Source organism: Epinephelus lanceolatus, chromosome 11 (assembly GCF_041903045.1).
Source record: "Epinephelus lanceolatus isolate andai-2023 chromosome 11, ASM4190304v1, whole genome shotgun sequence".
Classification (NCBI taxonomy): Eukaryota; Metazoa; Chordata; class Actinopteri; order Perciformes; family Serranidae; genus Epinephelus; species Epinephelus lanceolatus.
Genome location: NC_135744.1, coordinates 29,841,931 through 29,862,659, shown reverse-complemented (window position 1 = coordinate 29,862,659; position 20,729 = coordinate 29,841,931).

The following is a 20,729-nucleotide window of genomic DNA, read 5'->3' as shown; positions in this document are numbered from 1 at the left end:
ATATATAAAAACTTGAGGATCCACTCATTACTAAAAATGTATGTTGTATAAAAACTAAAATAATGGTCATTTGTCATATGGAATATTTAAGGTGTGCTGATTGATTCACATCTTCACCTCATGCATTGAGTAACATTACAAGTTAACGTTCCACCTTGAAAGTCGCCTGCAGTCAAATCCAGTGAATTAAGTTTCCCTTTCTCAGACTCCAGCTGCTGCAAGAGGCAGCAAAACATATTTTCATTTTATAGTAACAGTTTACAAATAAAACTCTTCATGGTATGAACAGTGGTTACACAAGCGTCAAAACCAGCCACAACTCAGCCCTGAGCAGAGTGACCGTCCGCTACTGACCAATGAACGGACAACAGTGTTCACAGCTCCACCTTTTAGTACCAGATCTGTGTGCTAGGTACCCCAACAGAGGGGGGACCAAAAATGGGGACGGTATGGAACAGTTCCGGTGGTACCATCCACAACTTTTTGCTGTGGAAACTGAAAAAAGCGTACCGAACTGTACTGTACCATACTGCTCGGTGGAAACAGGGCTTATGCTTCTGCAACAATGCTGACCTGATATCAGCTGTGACTGAGCACAGTGCAAAGCGGCCATGATGAATTAGCAAGTGGGATAAAATGATGCAATAACATACACATGTAGCCGGACCAGCTAAGCATTACAAACCACAGAGAGACACACACACAGGCAGTGTGACTTCATTACTCCACTAGTTGCTTGCTTCCATATTAATGCTCTGAATATCACATGCAAAACATTTAAGGTACGTTATTATATATTTATTATTTATGGAGTAAAATGACAGTCAATTGATTTGTCCATGTTAAAGTTAGATACAGTTAAAAGAAATGGAAACCCTTTACTCTATTAGAATGAACTGTCAAGTGTATTTGGACACATTGAGATTTCAGTTACCCACAAATCATCTGGAATAGTCTGATCTTCTGGTCAACATGATTTTGTTGTTTTACATTACTGTAATAATAAAGTATAGAGCCACTGACTCACTGCCCAGACGCTGATCATGATCTTTAAAGTCGTTGCCATCTATTTCCAAAATAACAGATTGACAGACAGATTTTTGGCTCACCAATTCAGATTTGACAAAACTAACAAAGTCCAAATCCCAAACAAACAAATGCCAACATGATACTCGACATCACAGCTGCCATTTTTGTTAAGGCTGTGAGTCCATATTTCCACTGGACCAGGGGGGAAGTCATACTATACCGTCGTTCATTATCTCTTCAGGGAGATTTGATAATGTTAAGACACTAATGTGCATGTTAAGAGATTGGAAAACCTCAGATAAACATAATCTGGCCTGAGTTACAAACCGCAATGCAGTGTTTTCTTTGAGATGCCCGTGGTATAGGACTGCTTGAGAAATAAGGAAGAAAATCTCAATATCAAGAACACATGTATGCATCACTACCAGGAGGCTACAGGCAATGTTTTTATGGAAAACTTGGAGATCAATTATGACCTGCTTGTTATTCTTTGTATTTCTATCAATCCATATGAATGACATCATCTTCTAAACTAATATCAATGCCAGTGAGAAGACAAACCTTAAAAAATGACTATGGAAAATCCTATAATTTAAGAAAATAGACCGTATTAAAACCATTTCCCTTTCCTAAACAGTCCAAAAACAGATGCCTCGAGGCAATCAGTGGCTGGAAAGGAAAACTTTCTTTGATAAAGCATAAGCTCATATGTTTCTGATTTATAAGATGAGTGAGGTTGTCTTAGTAAATTCAGCTTTAAGCTAAATTACATTTCAGTTATCATTTGGTGATACTGTGCTTAAGTCTCCTGAGCTTACAGATGAGGGAAGCAAAGCTGTGAAAATGTTCCAAGGTACCGAGGCAAAGTGAGGTGATTTATGAAGCCAGGGTCCACATTAAGTATATCATTCAAAAGAAACACAGATGAAGAAAGGAACAGGAGGGAGAAGAATTCTGTATGGTTTGCACACCCAGTGTGTGTGTGTGTGTGTGTGTGTAAGTGTTGTGGTATGTGATTTTAATGTGTTGTTAAATTAAAAAAAATTAAATCTGAAAAGTGAACTGTGAATCAAAAGAAAATGAGTCTATATTTAATATATTTTTCAGAGAAGGAGGGAGGCTGGGGTGTGACTTTCTTTTTGTATCTTGAACCTCCCCGAAGCTACAAATACTTTTCCTTATGCCTCTAAAGTGACTGGGGGAAAATACATGACCGTCCCTCCACCATGAATTACCATATTTTTCTTATGTTCACACCATATGTGAGTATTGCAGCCAATATAATGACTAAACAGGGTATTTGAATAAATCCAAAATACAATATATAAACATTTTAAGTTGTATGTCCCTCCCTTTAGCCAAAATAAAAAAAACACCAAAGTCCCTTTCCAGTGCTTACATTTTTTAAATTTTTTTTTTGACACGCTTCTTGGGTTGCCTCAAGCGAGGGAGTTCAAAAATCCCTGGGTTTTGCTCATAAGTAAGGGTAGAATGGAGCGTGATATGGACCTGCAGTGATGCAGGGGGTGCTGAGTCAGAAGACGAAGCTTTCGATTTACTGGTCCATTTACGTTCCAACCCTCACCTGTGGTCATTAGCTCTGGGTAGTGACCAGCCAAAATGAGTTTCCTCCGTGGGGTGGCTGGGCTCAGCCTTAGAGATAGGGTAAGGAGCTCCGACATCCAAAAGGAGCTCGGAGTAGAGCCGCTGCTCCTTTGTGTCGAAAGGGGTCAGTTGAGGTGGTTCAGGCATCTGATCAGGATGCCTCCTGGGCGCCTCCTGTAAGAGGGGTTCCAAGCACGTCCCACTGGTAGGAGGCCCCGGGGCAGACCCAGAACACACTGGAGGGGTTACATATCTCATCTGGCCTGGGAACATCTTGGCGTCCCCCAGGAGGAGCTGGAAAGCGTTGCTGGGGAGAGGGACGTCTGGCGTGCTTTGCTTGGCCTGCTGGCCCCGTGACTTGGCCCCGGATGAATGGACAGATGGATGGATGCCTCTCCTGTCTTTCACCACTATCTCCCCCCCTCATAATTAACAAACCGTCCCTCATTGTGACCTTACCAAGTCACATTACAGTGGTTGACAAAATTAATGCTTTACTACACGGATTCACACATAGCAACCCTGTCTCCTAGAAATTACATTTTCTGAACTGCTTTCTTAATTACATTGTTGTGGCAACATAACCACTGGCATCGATTATGTTCAGAGACAGCATTTCTTCCAGGTAATGAAACACTATTCATGTATGACATTGGCTTTACAATGAGGTGGTTAGGGAGGTGACAGCCAAACACAGTGCAGACCTTTGACACCAGAACACCAGGTTTGCTTCTAGACTCTTTTCAGAGGTTTAGGCAACAAATGCACTTTGGCTAAGTTAGGGAAAGATCATGATTTCTGTAAAATGTTAATGTAAAAGAAATTAAAGCTGTAGTCTCTACAAGTAGATATCGTATCACAAGATTGCCTATTTTGGTGGAAAACAACTGAAATACATTGTCATTGAACAAATGTTGATTCAGTGTCAACATTTTTGCGACTTGCCAGGTATCTTATTTAGCAACATTTTCTCATGGTGTTAAGAGAAAACAAATTTTTTCTTCACCATTTTCCCTCTCATTAAAATTAGTTGTATATGAACATAATTTCTAGGACACGGGGCTACACACAAATGATTTATAATGTTCAGTCACAGTATTTTTTTTAAGTCATTTAGTAATTTTTTTAAGTAATTTAGTGATTTGATACAAATGTAAAAAAAAATTGTAACAATTTAATACACTGTGATTCAAAACTGATGATTCAATACAATTTGATTTAGCTCAGATATAGAGTTTCAATTTAACTCAGATTTGATACAGTTTGATATCTGAAGTCACATTAATTTGATTTATTTTAATCTGTAAAGTAAACTTGTCTGTTTAAATCCATTGTTTTTAATGGAACATTGGCAATATTTCCTTAGTTATTACCTTTTGCCATGTAGGCTTAGTTAGAGAGTTTGCAAAACACTGTTGCTTGTTGCTTGTTGCTTGCTGCTTGCTGCTTGCTGCAGAGATCATGCTGTAATAGGCCACCAGGTTATTTCTTAACACATCCACTCACACTTGAGATTAAACTGCAGCAGTGATTTTAAGAGTTCCCTTAAACATTTTGATCCTTTCTTTTCACTGTAACTTATCACCATTTTAACCAGCACGAATTCAAGCTGACCATAGCTGCTATTCTCTGCCAGGGAGGAAATTACAAACTTTTAACAGGCACCTTCTGACCTTAAAAGGAAGTGAGTTTCTGATACTCAGTGGATTTTTCATGGCATATAGCTGTAATGGTAGATTTGAAGTGGCCACAGACCTCAAACAGTGCTTTGAAAAAGGGCGAATGAGATACAATTAAAACTGAATGGAGAAATAAAATGGAAGAATTGATGCAATTGCTCCCTCGGTGTAAATCACATTTTAATGACATGGTGAAAAAAGCCAAACCAACAAATGTAATTCAGTCTGTTTATTCAGACAAAATGAATTTGAATTGGTCCAACAACATGCTCAAATAGAAATAAACAGGCTTGTTTTGTTTCAGTGTGGAAATGCAATTACTGAATGCCTTTAAAGTGTTGTGAAGACATTCCAGTTTTCCCTTTTCCAGTCAGATACAACACTTTCAAACACATTCCTACATGGTGTTGCACAAAATGTGTCCAGCAGATGAGCAGCATTGTCTTCATAGTCTCAGAAAAAAAATCTCACGGACACTTTAACCTTGCCTGTGTAAAAAAAAAATCCACATAATGCTGAGTTGCTGCTCACTGCACAACTTTTACGTGTAGTTCTCCACATTATTTTTGCCCTGTGGGATGCCTCGGCCAGCCCAGACAAAAGGTCAGGCACCCAAACATCTGCTGCAGGAAGAGCCAACATGCAAACATAAAACAGGTGCTGTGCATGTCTCTGTCTCGTCACTGGTATCAGCAACTGTGACAGTGAGCAAACGGCCTTCCTCCCTTTGTGTCCTCATATCCCTCCCCTGGCCTGTTGTCAGCTCTGGCTCTTTTTTCCATCCTTCTCCCTCTCTGATTTTTGCACCCCCTGTTTTGTTGGAAAATCCTTCCTGTGATCATGGTTGGTATTGGATGATGTCACTGTGCATGTTCTGTGTTAGAGACCAGTCAAGGCCGGGAAAGCAGATCCCCTCATCAGATTAAATACTAAGTTTTGAGTATGCGTATACCATCACAGTAAAGATGAAATAAAAACAGGGCGACGAAGGGAATGAATTCAGAAAAAAATGTTTGATTTTATTGTTTTAGAGAGGAGGCATCTTTACTGCACCTTTGGAAATTTACTGTGGCTGCTGTGGAAATTATGAATCTGGAAACAAAGACGTTACGGCTGATATTTCACAGAGTTAGACCACCTCCATCTGCCTGGATTCTGGGCTGCATCAAACTGATGAATATTTTCAACTAAAAACACAGTGAAACTGACACATTCATTTATTGATGTCACTTTAATGAGCTGTACAGAAAATCATTTTTGACTACGATGTTAGGAGGTCTCATTATTTGACTTGGCAGCCTGCGTTACTAAAGATCTAGAGATTACTTGCACTCTAAATTCTCTGAAAGAAAGAAGTTGAAAAAGAGAAAAACTATAATGTTCATAAATTAGCTCGTACTACGCAAACACTACACTGTAGTGCTGGAATCAAATCAAGTTGGTGTTTTTGTCTCAAGGCTTAAATGGTAAGTTCAGTATTTTTCAACCTGGATTCTATTTTACCATGTTATTGTGTCTATGTGACTAATGGGAACAACATTTTTTAAAAATTGGTCCAGTATTAATCAAGAGTGCTGCAGACTGCCACGGCAAACCAGGCTGCAGTGTCGAAACTTCGGGGCATATTCAAACCATCAATTTATGTCCACGTTAAGTGCCTGTTTTTGAGACTGACAGGCTCAGATAATTATTTTAAGTGTCAACTTATGAAACATACCCCTCAAGAGACAGACCTTTTTAGAAGATCCTTTTAGTTTAACCTGAAACAGGTCCGAAACTCCCATTAAATAAACAATCATTTTATCATTGTAAAAAAACACTTCATTCCTATTAGACAGAAACAAAATAAAACTCACAGAATCATCTTAGTTCGTCTGTCCACTGTTCCAACAATCACTATGTCTGGTTTGGTTGAAATAAACCTTTAATTCACCCAGTTATGTAAAAATATGTTGGCTTTATACATGCTAAAATTATTGTTTATTTAAATGGAGTCTGGTGAAAATGCTGATGCGGATATTGGGGCTGCTTCTGGATAAACAAAAAAGATTTTACTCTTTCACAAAAGGATCTGTCTCTGTAGGGATGCTCTCCTTAAGCTGTCAGACACTTATAATAACACTTTGAGCCTGTCAGTGTCAAAAACGAGCACTTTCAGTGGACGTAAATTGACGGTGCACACAAGCCCCGAGTGGTCACATTGCACCTTGTTGTGCCACTGCTGCTTTCAGAACTCTTGTTCAATACAGGACCAATTTAAAAAGGAGGTTTATCCCCTTAGTCACGTAGACACAAAAACATGAGAAAATAGGGTCAAACATACACTTTTTGTTTATGTGTGTGAAAAAAAGCCATATTGCTCCATACCTCTTCAGCAGCAAGCATGCACTTGCAGTTTTATGTACCTCTTTTTAAACCAATAAACACCCCCCCCCACCTCTCCAACCCACCCACACACACACACACCCACACACACACACACAAATACACTCAGCCTATTGGATTGTGCTCTTAAAGGGCATCTGTAAGGCCTGACATCATTCTCTCCACAGACACACAGATCACACTAATTGCTCTCTCTATGGAGGAACTACTGGCCAGAAGCACAACTGGATCCATTGATCTGCACAGCGAATTGTGCTCTGCTCTGGTTGGGTGTTTGCACGTGTTGCTGTCTGTTGAGTGTTGGAAATCATAGTCATTCTTAAGCTATGTGAAATTGTGAAATTCTCCCAGCCAGAGCTCATAATCCATTCTCCAAAATCTGTTGGATCACGCGGCTAAAAACATGGCGGCACCTGCGGTGCTTACGATATTCTGTTGTTATGTGTCTTCATTCTCTCCTTTTCACTGTCTTTTGTTTTATTTTGAGCTGCTCATTTGTGACAGTGAAGTATCACTGGAAAACTTATTGTAATATTATGGCAAACATTGTGGAGAATAGTGTTTTCTCACATGATCGGTAAAGGCAAAGATATTCTCTAACACATAAATAATGTACTGTATGTGGACATAAATTGTCTGTGGGCATGTAATAATGATGATAATTTTCATGTAAAAAAATATGTGCTATAAACATATCAACCACTTTATCAGAAACACCTGTTTAACTGCTTATTAACTCAAATATCTAATCAGCCAATCATGTGGCAGCGACCCAATGCATTTTGGCATGTATACATGGTCAAGACAATCTGCTGAAGTTAAAACAAAGCATCAGAATGTGGGAGAAAGATGTTTAAAGTGACTTTGAACGTGGCATGGTTGGTGGTGCCAGACAGGCTGGTTTGAGTATTTCAGAAATTTCTGATCTACTGGGCTTTTCACGCACAACCTTTTATAGGGTTTACAGAGGATGGTCTGAAGAAGAGAAAATATGCAGTGAGCTGTTCTCTGGGTGAAAATACCTTGTTGACAGCAGAGGTCAGAAGAGTTTGGGTTGGAGCTGATACAAAGGCAACAGTAACTCAAAACCCACTCATTACAACTGAAGTGTGCAGAAGAGCATCTCTAAACACAACACACAACACATCAAACCTTCAAGGAGATGGGCTCCGGCAAAAACAGGAAACTGAGGCTACAATTTGTAGGGCTGCTCCAAAACTTGAAAAAATGTTGCCTGGTCTGATGAGCCTCGAACTCTGCTGCGACATTCAGATGGTAGGGTCAGAATGTGGAGTAAAAAATGTGAATGCATGGATCTATCCGAGTGGTTCCCAACGGGTCCAGCCATGGTATCCATATTTCTCCTTAGCCATTAGTTTAAGGTCCACGCAGTTTAATATATTCAGTGTCATACTTGCATTTGGCCTTGTCATTGAGCTGGTTTGCTGCCTCTGTGAAATAGCTGTCTATTAGTTACTCACTCTACAAACACAAAAACAGCACTTCAAAATTACAGCTGAAGTCACTTGTGGTCCATTCAGAATGGATCCGCAATCCACTGATTTATCCCACCTTGTATCAACAGTTTAGGCTGGTGGTTTTGGTGTAATGGTGTGGGGGATATTTTCTTGGCACAATTTGGGCTCCATAGTACTGAATGAGCATTATTTAAAAGCCACAGCCTACCCAAGTATTGTTGCTGACCGTGTCCATTCCCTTATGACCACAGTTCAACATCCTCAGGATAACACACCAAGTCACAAAGCTCAAATCATCTCAACTTGTTTCCTGAACATGAAATTGAGTTCACTGTAGTCAAATGACCACCACAATCACCAGATCTCAATCCAATACAGCACCCTTGGAATGTGGGAAAATGGGAGATTTGCATCATGGATATGCAGCCCACAAATCTATAGCCACTGTGTGAAGCTATCATGTCAATATGGACCATAACCTCTGAGGAATGGTTCCAGCACCTTTTTAAATCTATAGCCCCTTGAATACAGAGTCTGCACTATAGGGCAACTTCCAAGTCCCTTTTTTACACCGCCTTTGCATTTTTACACAGAGGCAAACAACTGCTGTATCATGCCGCCCTAGTGTGGGATTTCAGACAACTTGCCGGCATTGTGGAAGCAAAAGAGGTGGGATGTGTAACACAACAGCTCTGGTGTGACACATAACATACATGTCAGCAGCAATAACAACAGCATTAACATGGCAATAACAATCATTTACCTTCCCTGTTAGAAGGCGGTCGATCCTATCCTCTGCTCAGGGGATAAAGAGCTCCCGGACCTCACTGTTTCCCCAATTTGCAGACATTCTTGGCTGATGTTCTTCTTTGAGTTAGCTGCTAACTGCTGCTCTCTATTTAATTTTCAGGGCAGTGAGTCGTACACATAACATGTTGCCAAAATGTCACACCCATCCCATCCACGGTCCTGTCCTGCTGGTGTTATGTTGAAGACTTTTTCCCAGTCGATGTGTGTTTGCCCCAAGCTGAACCTTACCCAAACCCTTAGCCCTTACCCATACCACAGAGGCGGGCACTATGCATTAACAGGGGGGGACAGACATATCGATGGGGGAACACATTTCGATGCAACACCGGCTGTCCCTTTTACACAGATGTTGATTCAGTGCTGTTCCTACCTCTGTTACTAGCATAAAGGTGAGACAACTCTGTCCCCCATTTCGGGATCATACCTTTTATAAAGAATGGCGAGGAGGAATAATGGCATGAAATTCCTGCCTTGAACAGGCAGTGCCATGAAGAACTGAGGCAGGTCTGAAGGCAAAAAGGTAGTCCAACCTGGTACTAGCAAGGTGTACCCAATAAAGTAGCCAGTGATTGTAGATATCATCTGCAAGCACTATGAATGCACATCTATCTTTTTCCTTCATTCACTATAGCATACAAAATCCAAACATATTGCCTGAGATCAGTGGAAGTGGCACATTAAGTGTGGTTTGGAAGTGTTTCTCCGTCACAGTACATCGATCATGAAGTGATTCCTGGATGGTACTTTGCTCTGGTCTCTGCAGAAACTACCCTCAATCCCTATAAATTTCAGATCCATAGCTGTGGTCAGCTGGTTTTAATTTCGAGTTGGAGGACACACAACAGAGCTGTCTGGCACTGAGTTTGGAAGGGAAGAGTGTGCTAAGCCTGTGGGTCAGATCCTGGGAGGGGATACAGTATACTTAATTTCAGTGTAGTAAAATTTGTCCAAAGTGTGCGTTCATCTCAGGAAGCAGTGGTGGCACAGGAACTACTTACCCCTAAATACATGCCACAAGGTCACTAAGTATAATGATAATATTTCTATATTTATCAAAAACTGCTCAAAAATTCAATTATTAGGATCATTTATTTTGTATGATCGATAAAGTGAAGACACAGAATCAAGGCTGCACAAATCAAGGGTCCAAAAAAACATACAGGAACTAGAAGGGCACCTGGAGAGTGCAGACCTCTGCCGAAGCCAAATACCCTATTTTGCATGTTAATGAAAGTGAAAAACAGTTTGTGTGTCCACCCTGTGATTCAAATCTGCTACAGTATTTAATGGGTTCTATCCCATGATACGCCCTTCCACAGAATGTCATGGAAATCCAGCCAGTAGTTTTCCCGTAATCCTGCCGACAAACAGACAATCAAGCAAACCAAACCGAAAAACGTAACCTCCTTGGCTGAGGTAATAGTCAGCTCTGACATAACGGCATTACAAAATAAAAATTTGTGTTTTAATTGGGTTGTGAATTATTGAACTACAAAACAACAGAGGAAACCAAACAATTTGTGTCACATGGAGTGGCTAATTTTGGTTTAATTTTGAAACAAATATGGGCAAAACTGTGCAAAAATGTTTGATTACCTTCTATTATCCACCTTATTTACTAACATTACTTACTAATATGCATCTATAGCCCCTTTCCTTTACAATGGGCATTCACACCCAGCTTGAAAGACTCTGCAGTAGTCACAGGTATTTATCAGCTCCAGCACCCGGGTGAACATGCTAATTTTAGTCCCTTTACTGGCGAAATACAGTGATGTACCACCACAAAATACCCCCCGACTCCACCCCAGCAAGGCTTAAAGCATTGTTCCAAATGAGTCTGCACCGAAGTTGAATGAGAGACAGAAATAAGTAAGTGATATATAAAAACAATAAACAAATGCAACATTTTCACTGGCCTCCATGCTGCTTTCTGTTGTTTACTAACCTGTTTTCCTGCCTGTCGGTGACATTGAACCAGTAAAAAGGGAAAAAACAAACAAACAGAAAGGTATACTCGTGTACACAAACCATACACTTGTGTACACAGCTGTAGTCTACTGGCAATGGGACAATGACTTCCTATATCATCTATTTTTAGCAGGTTTTTCTCTGTTTAAAAAACATGTATGTGCACACATACGAATTTTGGTAGAAAAGGGGTATATGCCCCAGCCAGCATAACTGTTATTGACAAGAAAAGAACGAAGGAGCTTGACACCAGGCACCCCCTTGCATAGTTATGCAGCACCCTCATAGAGGTTGAGAAGCAAAGATCAACACCTTGCAAGATAAATGGAGAAAAACTCTGGAATGGCTGGACAGAGGAATTACACCCACTGAATGCCATGCCGGCTGGGCAACCTGGAAGTCAAGAGACAGACTGCGCGTGGGGCAGGGGAGGTGCAAAACACTGACAAAAGCCTGGAGCTGCACAACAGAGGACACGTGTAGCTGTTGATCAGTGCAGACGAGGTCCCATCTGCTGGAATGTGCTGATGCTTCCCTGTGTAGCCCAGAAGATGTGGGAGAATCTGCTTCCTCAGCTGTGGCCTGATATTAAATCTGATATCAGAATCAGATACCAAAATCTGAGAATCTGAGACTGCCATGGACTAACAAGAAAAAGATTAACATTCACAGGCTGATTTCCATTCTTTTTATGTTTAGTTGTTGCACCCCTTGCATAAATCTGTGGAGGACTGTGAGTTCATATTTGGCCAACTGGAGCTCCTGGAACAAGATGACATGATCTAAATCACATCCATGACTCTGGATTGAATGTGTCTTTGTGAGTTTCACCCAACAGTTGTATTTCTTCTATTGCTCGTGACAGAGTGAAACAATAGGGCCATTCTGTCAACCCAGCAGTATCTTCATGGGAGAACCATTGATTTCAACACTCCCGAAGTGAGGATTGAGACATGCGATGTTGGTATTACTCAAAACATGCTGGCGTTTTCTGTTATGATAAGTGAAGCCTGAGACTCCTAACCCAATATTTGGTGAAAATTCAACTTTTGAATGACATGATATCTAAATATGTCTCAACACATTTTATTTAGAAGATGTGAATATAGACTAAGAGTAAAGGACAAATACCACTTATTCTACTTTAGACGTGAGAGGATAAACAATACAGTACCTTCCTTGAGTGTTGCCCTGTGAAATCCAACGGACAGTCCGTGAGCTTTTTTGATGATTATGATATGTAAAGCAACTTCTGTATTTGTTGTTGCTTAAGTGGTTTAGTCATACAAGATATCGTTCGAAAGCTACACTCCTCACAGTGTCATTAATGCTGACCATTTCAAGGTGCGACCACCACAGCATGCTCATACACTGCTGTCAGACAAAAAACAAACAGGTAATGCTCACCTATGAAGTGTTATTATAATTCACAGATTGATATTATCCAGACAGAAATTCTGCTTAAACAGCTATCACGTCATTTCTCACGCACTGCCAGCGATCCAGACGATCTAAATCCAGTGAAATATTCAGTCCATTATTACATCTAGAGATATCCACAAACTGCCATTGTATCATTTCAAACGTTCATATTCCTCAACATATTATCCATAATTCCTCAAACAAACAAACCAACCACCAGGGAAGCACCTGGACAAAACCTTGATAAAATGTGTAAAATGTTTTTTTTTTTATGTGATATTGTTATCTACTTTGAATTTGGTTGAATTTGGACTATGTGAGGCTTCATGATATGGTCCCATTGTTTTTTCCAGCTCATACCACCCAGTTCTAGTCATCTGCAGAAATCAAGAAAATACTCTGACTATTGGGGATAAAACTTAAGTGTTTCCTTTCAAGTGTGTCTATGCATGTACAGTACAGGCCAAAAGTTTGGACACACCTTCTCATTCAATGCGTTTTCTTTATTTTCATGACTATTTACATTGTAGATTCTCACTGAAGGCATCAAAACTATGAATGAACACATGTGGAGTTATGTACTTAACAAAAAAAGGTGAAATAACTGAAAACATGTTTTATATTCTAGTTTCTTCAAAATAGCCACCCTTTGCTCTGATTACTGCTTTGCACACTCTTGGCATTCTCTCCATGAGCTTCAAGAGGTAGTCACCTGAAATGGTTTCCACTTCACAGGTGTGCCTTATCAGGGTTAATTAGTGGAATTCCTTGCTTTATCAGTGGGGTTGGGACCATCAGTTGTGTTGTGCAGAAGTCAGGTTAATACACAGCCGACAGCCCTATTGGACAACTGTTAAAATTCATATTATGGCAAGAACCAATCAGCTAACTAAAGAAAAACGAGTGGCCATCATTACTTTAAGAAATGAAGGTCAGTCAGTCCTGAAAATTGCAAAAACTTTAAATGTGTCCCCAAGTGGAGTCGCAAAAACCATCAAGCGCTACAATGAAACTGGCACACATGAGGACCGACCCAGGAAAGGAAGACCAAGAGTCACCTCTGCTTCTGAGGATAAGTTCATCCGAGTCACCAGCCTCAGAAATGGCAAGTTAACAGCAGCTCAGATCAGAGACCAGATGAATGCCACACAGAGTTCTAGCAGCAGACCCATCTCTAGAACAACTGTTAAGAGGAGACTGCGCCAATCAGGCCTTCATGGTCAAATAGCTGCTAGGAAACCACTGCTAAGGAGAGGCAACAAGCAGAAGAGATTTGTTTGGGCCAAGAAACACAAGGAATGGACATTAGACCAGTGGAAATCTGTGCTTTGGTCTGATGAGTCCAAATTTGAGATCTTTGGTTCCAACCGCTGTGTCTTTGTGAGACGCAGAAAAGGTGAACGGATGGATTCCACATGCCTGGTTCCCACTGTGAAGCATGGAGGAGGAGGTGTGATGGTGTGGGGGTGTTTTGCTGGTGACACTGTTGGGGATTTATTCAAAATTGAAGGCACACTGAACCAGCATGGTTACCACAGCATCCTGCAGCGACATGCCATCCCATCCGGTTTGCATTTAGTTGGACGATCATTTATTTTTCAACAGGACAATGACCCCAAACACACCTCCAGGCTGTGTTAGGGCTATTTGACCAAGAAGGAGAGTGATGGAGTGCTGCGGCAGATGACCTGGCCTCCACAGTCACCGGACCCGAACCCAATCGAGATGGTTTGGGGTGAGCTGGACTGCAGAGTGAAGGCAAAGGGTGCACCTCAAGGAACTCCTTCAAGACTGTTGGAAAACCATTTCAGGTGACTACCTCTTGAAGCTCATGGAGAGAATGCCAAGAGTGTGCAAAGCAGTAATCAGAGCAAAGGGTGACTATTTTGAAGAAACTAGAATATAAAACATGTTTTCAGTTATTTCACCTTTTTTTGTTAAGTACATAACTCCACATGTGTTCATTCATAGTTTTGATGCCTTCAGTGAGAATCTACAATGTAAATAGTCATGAAAATAAAGAAAACGCATTGAATGAGAAGGTGTGTCCAAACTTTTGGCCTGTACTGTACATATACTAAAAATAAAACAAGAACAGCTTTCAGTTTATTTTGGGTATGCCTTTGATAGGCATTTAAGGTGAATTTTACCGGACTTTAAAAAGGTTACATCATGCAAATTTGGAAGTTCTGTGCATCCGAGTTTCTGGTGTGCCCTCTATTGGTATCCATAGGCAAGTATATGGGCAATTATGTTCAAGACACAGCTGGTTGTCTAGGCAAATGTATGGTTGAAATGTAATTTCTTTGGTCTTAGCCTCATCACAGCTGCAGAGACACTAAAACTCATCCAGTTGGACGCTTAGTGTTAAGTCAAGAAGGCTCACAACTCTGTGTCTTTTTCAACTCATGACGTGAATTAATTATCGCCATGAGCTGTTGAGTCATTGTCACAACATTAATACATGAAAATATATTTTACGATACAAGCTGATTTCATAGAATCATTAAGATTTAGTATGGTGGACAGCGAAGACTTAAAATAGTCTTGTTTTCGTAGGACTGAAATAAATGCCACAATGTGTTGATTAGTGGGCTTTTCGTTGTTTGTTTCTCTCCGACAGAGTCAGGCTAGCTGCTTACCTCTGTCTCTAGTCTTTGTCCTAAGCTAAGCTAACTGGCTGCTGGCTGTAACCTTTCATTTAACAGACAAGAGACAAGGGTGGTTTCAATTTTCTCATATAATTTTCTCCCCAAGAGCATACTTTGATGAGCAGATGGAATTCCTGCAATGGCTCAGATAACACACTAAGGCTGTGATGCTTCTTGTAACAGGCTTTAATCAGGGCAATGTTGAGTCCAGCAGTGTGGATGGCTGTTTCTGGATCAAATGATAAACCCAGCACTGCAGATGAGTGTCTAAAAGTAGAAAAACAAAAATCGACCTCATTGCTACAGGGTTAGTAGTTGGTATAAAATTCAGTAGAAATCAAGCCTTGTATAGTCATTTGTGGCTCATGCCAAGAGGCCTGGAGAAATTCTTAGTAAAATGTTTATTTAAAGAACTGTGTGTTACTGATTGATTCAAACTGGTTGAGTTGTACTCCGTTTGGTGCTCCTTTCTTGAATGTCATGACCTAGAGTCAGCTGGCTAGCCAACAAAAAGGTGTCAGCACGCGCAAAAAGTTGCCAATGAAGTAGGAAAATGAAGTGAAACAACTCAATTCAAACAGTTGTAGATGGTTGTTAAACCACAGATGACCAAAACTGTGAAATGAGAGGGCTTGTTTTAATGCTGTTATCCCCATCTACATGTTGACATAAACTGAATGCAGGCAAAGCAGAGCATTCCTTCTGTCTTTCCATGCTTACATGAAGTATTGAAGTTAAAATATTGCAGCTAAAATTCTTCACCGAAAGGCAGCAAGTTTGTATTTTTTCCTGAATTATATGTCGGGCAGATTTATCCTAAAATTGTATAAATTCATTGTTTTTCCCTCATCAATCTACACCCGCCCCCCTTAGTTACTGTTGCCACATCCGTCAAGCTTTCGCTCCTAAGAAATATGGAGTTTTCAGCGATATCAGTGAGAGATATTCCAAAGGAAATAACATCAAATTTCTGGAAAAACTGTTCAGAGATATCAGAGAGAAGCCGACAGAAAGGTCTTCAATATGCATGTGAGAGCTACATTCACAATATCATCTGCTGGTGGAGTATAAATCACAAGAACATTAAAATAGAGGGAAAAGCTCACCAGTCCCAATACAAGCGTCAGGCAACCCACTTCACGTGAAGGACAAAGAATGTTCTTGTACAGCGGGGTAAGTAAATATATGGTTTAAATTTAAGTTAATGTTGAGTTATGTTCCTTCCTTGGGGCAGACAAAGGGAGAGCAGCTAGCACACAAAGCTAGCGTTAGCTAACGTTAGTTAGCATCTTAACTTGGAACAAACGTAAGTGTTTTTATTGATCTTTGCTGGATTCAGCTGTTCGTGTGGTCTTCCACATTGTTTTAGCCATATCTTCCTTGGGTCTTGGGCTTGGGGAAGAGGAAAAATTCAACACCACCTTTGACACTTTTTGGGTATCAGGTGTTGGACTTGAAGGTAACGTTACCGTATGCACACCGCTTCAGCATATTAGCTTCTGCTGAAAGCTTGACGGACCTCTCGGTTGCTACACATGGTTGCTAACGTAGGATTGGACAGTGACTGATTAAGGGAGAGGCTAAGCGAAGGGTCAATACCCCATAAAGTCCAAAAGCTACTTGTGTCAGCTGTGAGTCCTTAGATAGACAGGTGTGGGTGTTTCCACATCATGTGCAATCAGCTGAATTTACCTCAGGTGGACTCCAATCAAGGTGCAGAGCAAGAGAAATGGCAAACACCTGAGCTGAAGTTCAAGGGTCATGACAAAGGGTCTGAATACCTTCAGTCTTTTCTTTTAATTACTAACTAACAAAACATTATTAAATCCTGTTGTCTGTTTGTCATTCTGAGGTATTGAGTTTAGATTAATGAGGTAAATAATAAACAATTTTAGCATAGGGTTGCAACATGACTAAATGCAAAAAATTAGGGTCTTAATGCACTGTGTATGTAGCACCATAAATTTAAACATTAGATATTGTTCTTGTAGCCGCCTACACACATGACTAATGAGAAAACTTAATGACAGTAAAAGCATCACTATAATAAGAACCAATTTGGAGATTAAATGGAGAATGTTGAGATGCATTTTTAAAGGGGCATGAATAAATCCTTGCAAAACAAATCCGATAAATTGTAATTAGTTACTAATCTTTGTGATAGTCTACTTGAGGAAACCTTAAGAAATATAGTTTTAGCTTGGCTTTTACTTAATAGTGCCTTGTCATTTATTGCCTCTGTTTTTAAGTCTCATCTATCTACTTTGTTTGTATTTATTTTTTTCTTTTAAATGTTATTTATTTTAGATATTTAAACCTTTTACTGTCGCAATGTCGAGCTATTCACTTGTTACTTGTTCTGTGCTGTTTTGGGCTGCATGACCGCATGAAAGGTGCTATATAAATGAAGTCTGATTTGATTTGACTTTGTCAGTCGAAAAGAAAAAACTATCCAAAGACCCTGCGCCCCTATACCCCTGTACAACATGAGCACACCTTGTAAGCTAACACACTTCTATGACCTCTTTTCATCACCTTTTCAGAAGACGTTAAGCCAACAGTCTTTGTGCAAACTTCTACTCCCCTCTGCTGCAGTCAGCTCCCCTCAGCTGCTGCGCCCTCCTGAACGAGCTGCCATGGATCATTTTAATGATGTTGCAACAGAGCTACACTACACATAAGGTATTATTTCATCATTTCTAGCTCGCTGTCCCATGTTCCTGTTCTTCTCAGAAGGAAAATATGATATGATAAACTGCAGGAAAATATGAGCTGCACATGAGATGCACACTTGTGTAATATTACTGGTAAATGTGCTACAGCGAAACAGAGCATTGTGTAACTCTTATGTAACTCCTCAAATCTGGTATGTTTTTATCAACAGTGTTCATGAACATAATCTCACCAAGCCTTACCTTTTGATCAGGAGATGCAAAAAAAAAGTGCACAAATTGTTAAGCTTTTCGGGAAATCCTTTTAAAACTTTTGTCAGATGATGTTCATAAGATTCATGTGGCAGATGAGCCATGTGAGGTACACAAGTGGCGATCAAAAGAGACTTTCACGTGTAATTACTCAAGAGAAAGAAGAGATATATTGTAAAAGAATGATTAAGGCCCAGTCCACATGTACATGGGTATTTTTGTCCACACGCAAACTGTGTTATTTGTTTCACTGAAAACAGACCTTCTCTAAAACTCCTTCCCGAGTGAAGACGTTCATCACACTCTGTTTTCAGTGCTGATGTGTAGACAAGCAGAACCAAGTTTTTGGCTAGTGACATCTAGTATGCGCTGTTACCTCTTTGTAAGGTGCCACAAATTGTGCAATATTTCGTGCAATGGCAGACATGGCTATAACAAAGCTGGTCCTGATCTTGCTGGCAGGACAGCATATTAACACATAAATGTACAGTCACTTTTCCACACTTTTAAGGAACAGAGGCGTTAGAATGAGCTATAGAGGTTACGGCTACATAATCCAGTTACCCTCAACACAGACCCTGTGCCATTGCAGCCGGACCTTATGGTTTTAGCTTTTTTCAGGCTTTTTATTGGCCACCATCGTCTTCTTTGCATGACTGGCCAACATGGCTGATGGGTTAAGGTTATATTAATGCCTAGTTTGTGCTCTTAACAGTGCTTCAATTGCGTTTCATTTGGATGAAGATTTTCATAGAAGTCTTTGTGTGGGATTTTTTTTTTAGGATAGGATAGATTGCACAGTTTTTTGTGTCTGCATAACTCATAACATAGTATTGCCTTGGATGTTGTGCATGTTTACATATCCCTCTGCAAATTTGTTTACGATGAGAAAAACACATAATGGCCATAAACGGTGGCCTGAGTAAGCAATATGCTAACAATCAAGCGTAATAATTATGTAATAGTAAGAGAAAGAGACTGTGATCTCAAATGTGGAAATTATTTGGAAAAGCTTTGTAAACCTCGACACATACCCAAATTTGAGAAACCACAAAATTAAGTCGGAGAAAAGTACAAGCTCTGTGTTGAGCTTTGGTTTCGGATCAATATGAAGCTTTATTCTCATCTGCTTTTGCTTTGGTATATTACATGACATAATGCAGATTTTAAATAAAGTCCTGTCTCACTGTTAGACACCAGCATTGTTCTGTTTTACATTTTTACCTCTGCCAAGGAGGTGATGTTCTCAGTTTAGTTTGTTTGCCAGACTGATTAAAGAAAAAGTACTGGCCCAATTTTCACCTTCACTCTTGGTGGACTGTTGTAGCATGGGTCAAGAAAGAACCTTTTAGATTTTGAGGCTAATCCAAATCATTGGGCGGATACGCAATACACAATTATTTGTAATTTCTGTTAACGCTGCAAGATAGGGCATTTGGCATCGGTGACATAAATTACGTACATCTTAACCTCAAGTAGATGGTAGTAAAGTTCAGTTGTGAAAGAACAGCCACTTGTAGAAATAAGTGACTTCACAATCCATATTCACAGGAAAACAGTGGTCATCTGGGGTAGCCTGCACATGTGGTTGCTCAACTTCGTGCAGAAAGCAGTGCAGTTGTTATGGAACACTTGGGGACAGTGGTGTCATGGGAGAACTGGTAATTGTAACACTGCCACAACTGTAACAACACTCTCTCAAACTAAGGTGCAGCTATGGAAAAACACACACACACACACACACACACACACACACACTGCAATAAAGTCCACCAGAGTGGTTAAAAAAAATAAATCCTTCCCATTTAGAAGTAGGCCTACATGATAAATGCACAGCTGAGATGAAGAGGCATCAGTGACCATATTTCGACATAATTCTAATTGTTTTTTAAATCCATCCAGACATGTATAGTAGTTGTGATTGCAGATTTGTAAATCATAGGAGACTGGACTATTGACCCTGGCGGATGTTTGCGCCCTCCAAGGGCCCTTCTAGTTATCTTCGGCAGGCGTAAACCTGGAGAGACTCATGCATTTGGTCGTGTGTGAGTTTGTGAGAGTGTGTATCTGTCTGTATGCAGCTTATCTCACAAATTACTGCACCAATCAGTCTAATGTTTTGTGTGCGCATTTATGACTTTATACTCAAGCATCTCTCGTGGTCACTGTGATTCACAGTTGTTGAGTAACCTGTGTTATTGACTGTTTTATGCCGTCATTGACTGCTGACTGCTCAGTCCTCTTATCCGGCTGGTAGGAGCTGCAAGTTTTCCAGAAATGGTCTCAGATAAAAACAACAGTCCTTACCATCTGTTGCAGGCCACATTTTAGCTTTCAGCGTGGCTCAAAAACCAACATAGATAGAAAAGTTTGGTCTCATTTCGAGCCGGAGCATGTGCAGATTAATTCCATACCCATACCATATGTTATGATCCACTAAAGTTAAGCACGTTATTAGATGAATTAGTCCTTGTTTTTATTAGCGTCTTCACCATCTCAACTGCAAGAAAGCCATAAGGTACAATTCCACCAGGCACAGCTTCAATGAGGTTTTGCTCCTTCCTCAGCAAGGTGTCATACCACAGTGAGAGCATTTTAGAAGTGGAGCGTTTTGCCTACCCGATGCAGATTTTGTTGATTTGGTGATTTTTCCTTGATACTTGTGCATCTACCATAAGTAACTAAGTAGGTTATGTAACTTTACTTTGTGTTTATTGTTGTCTTTTCCGACTTTGCTGTGCTGTCCCCTACAGACACAGTTAATACTGTTGAAGT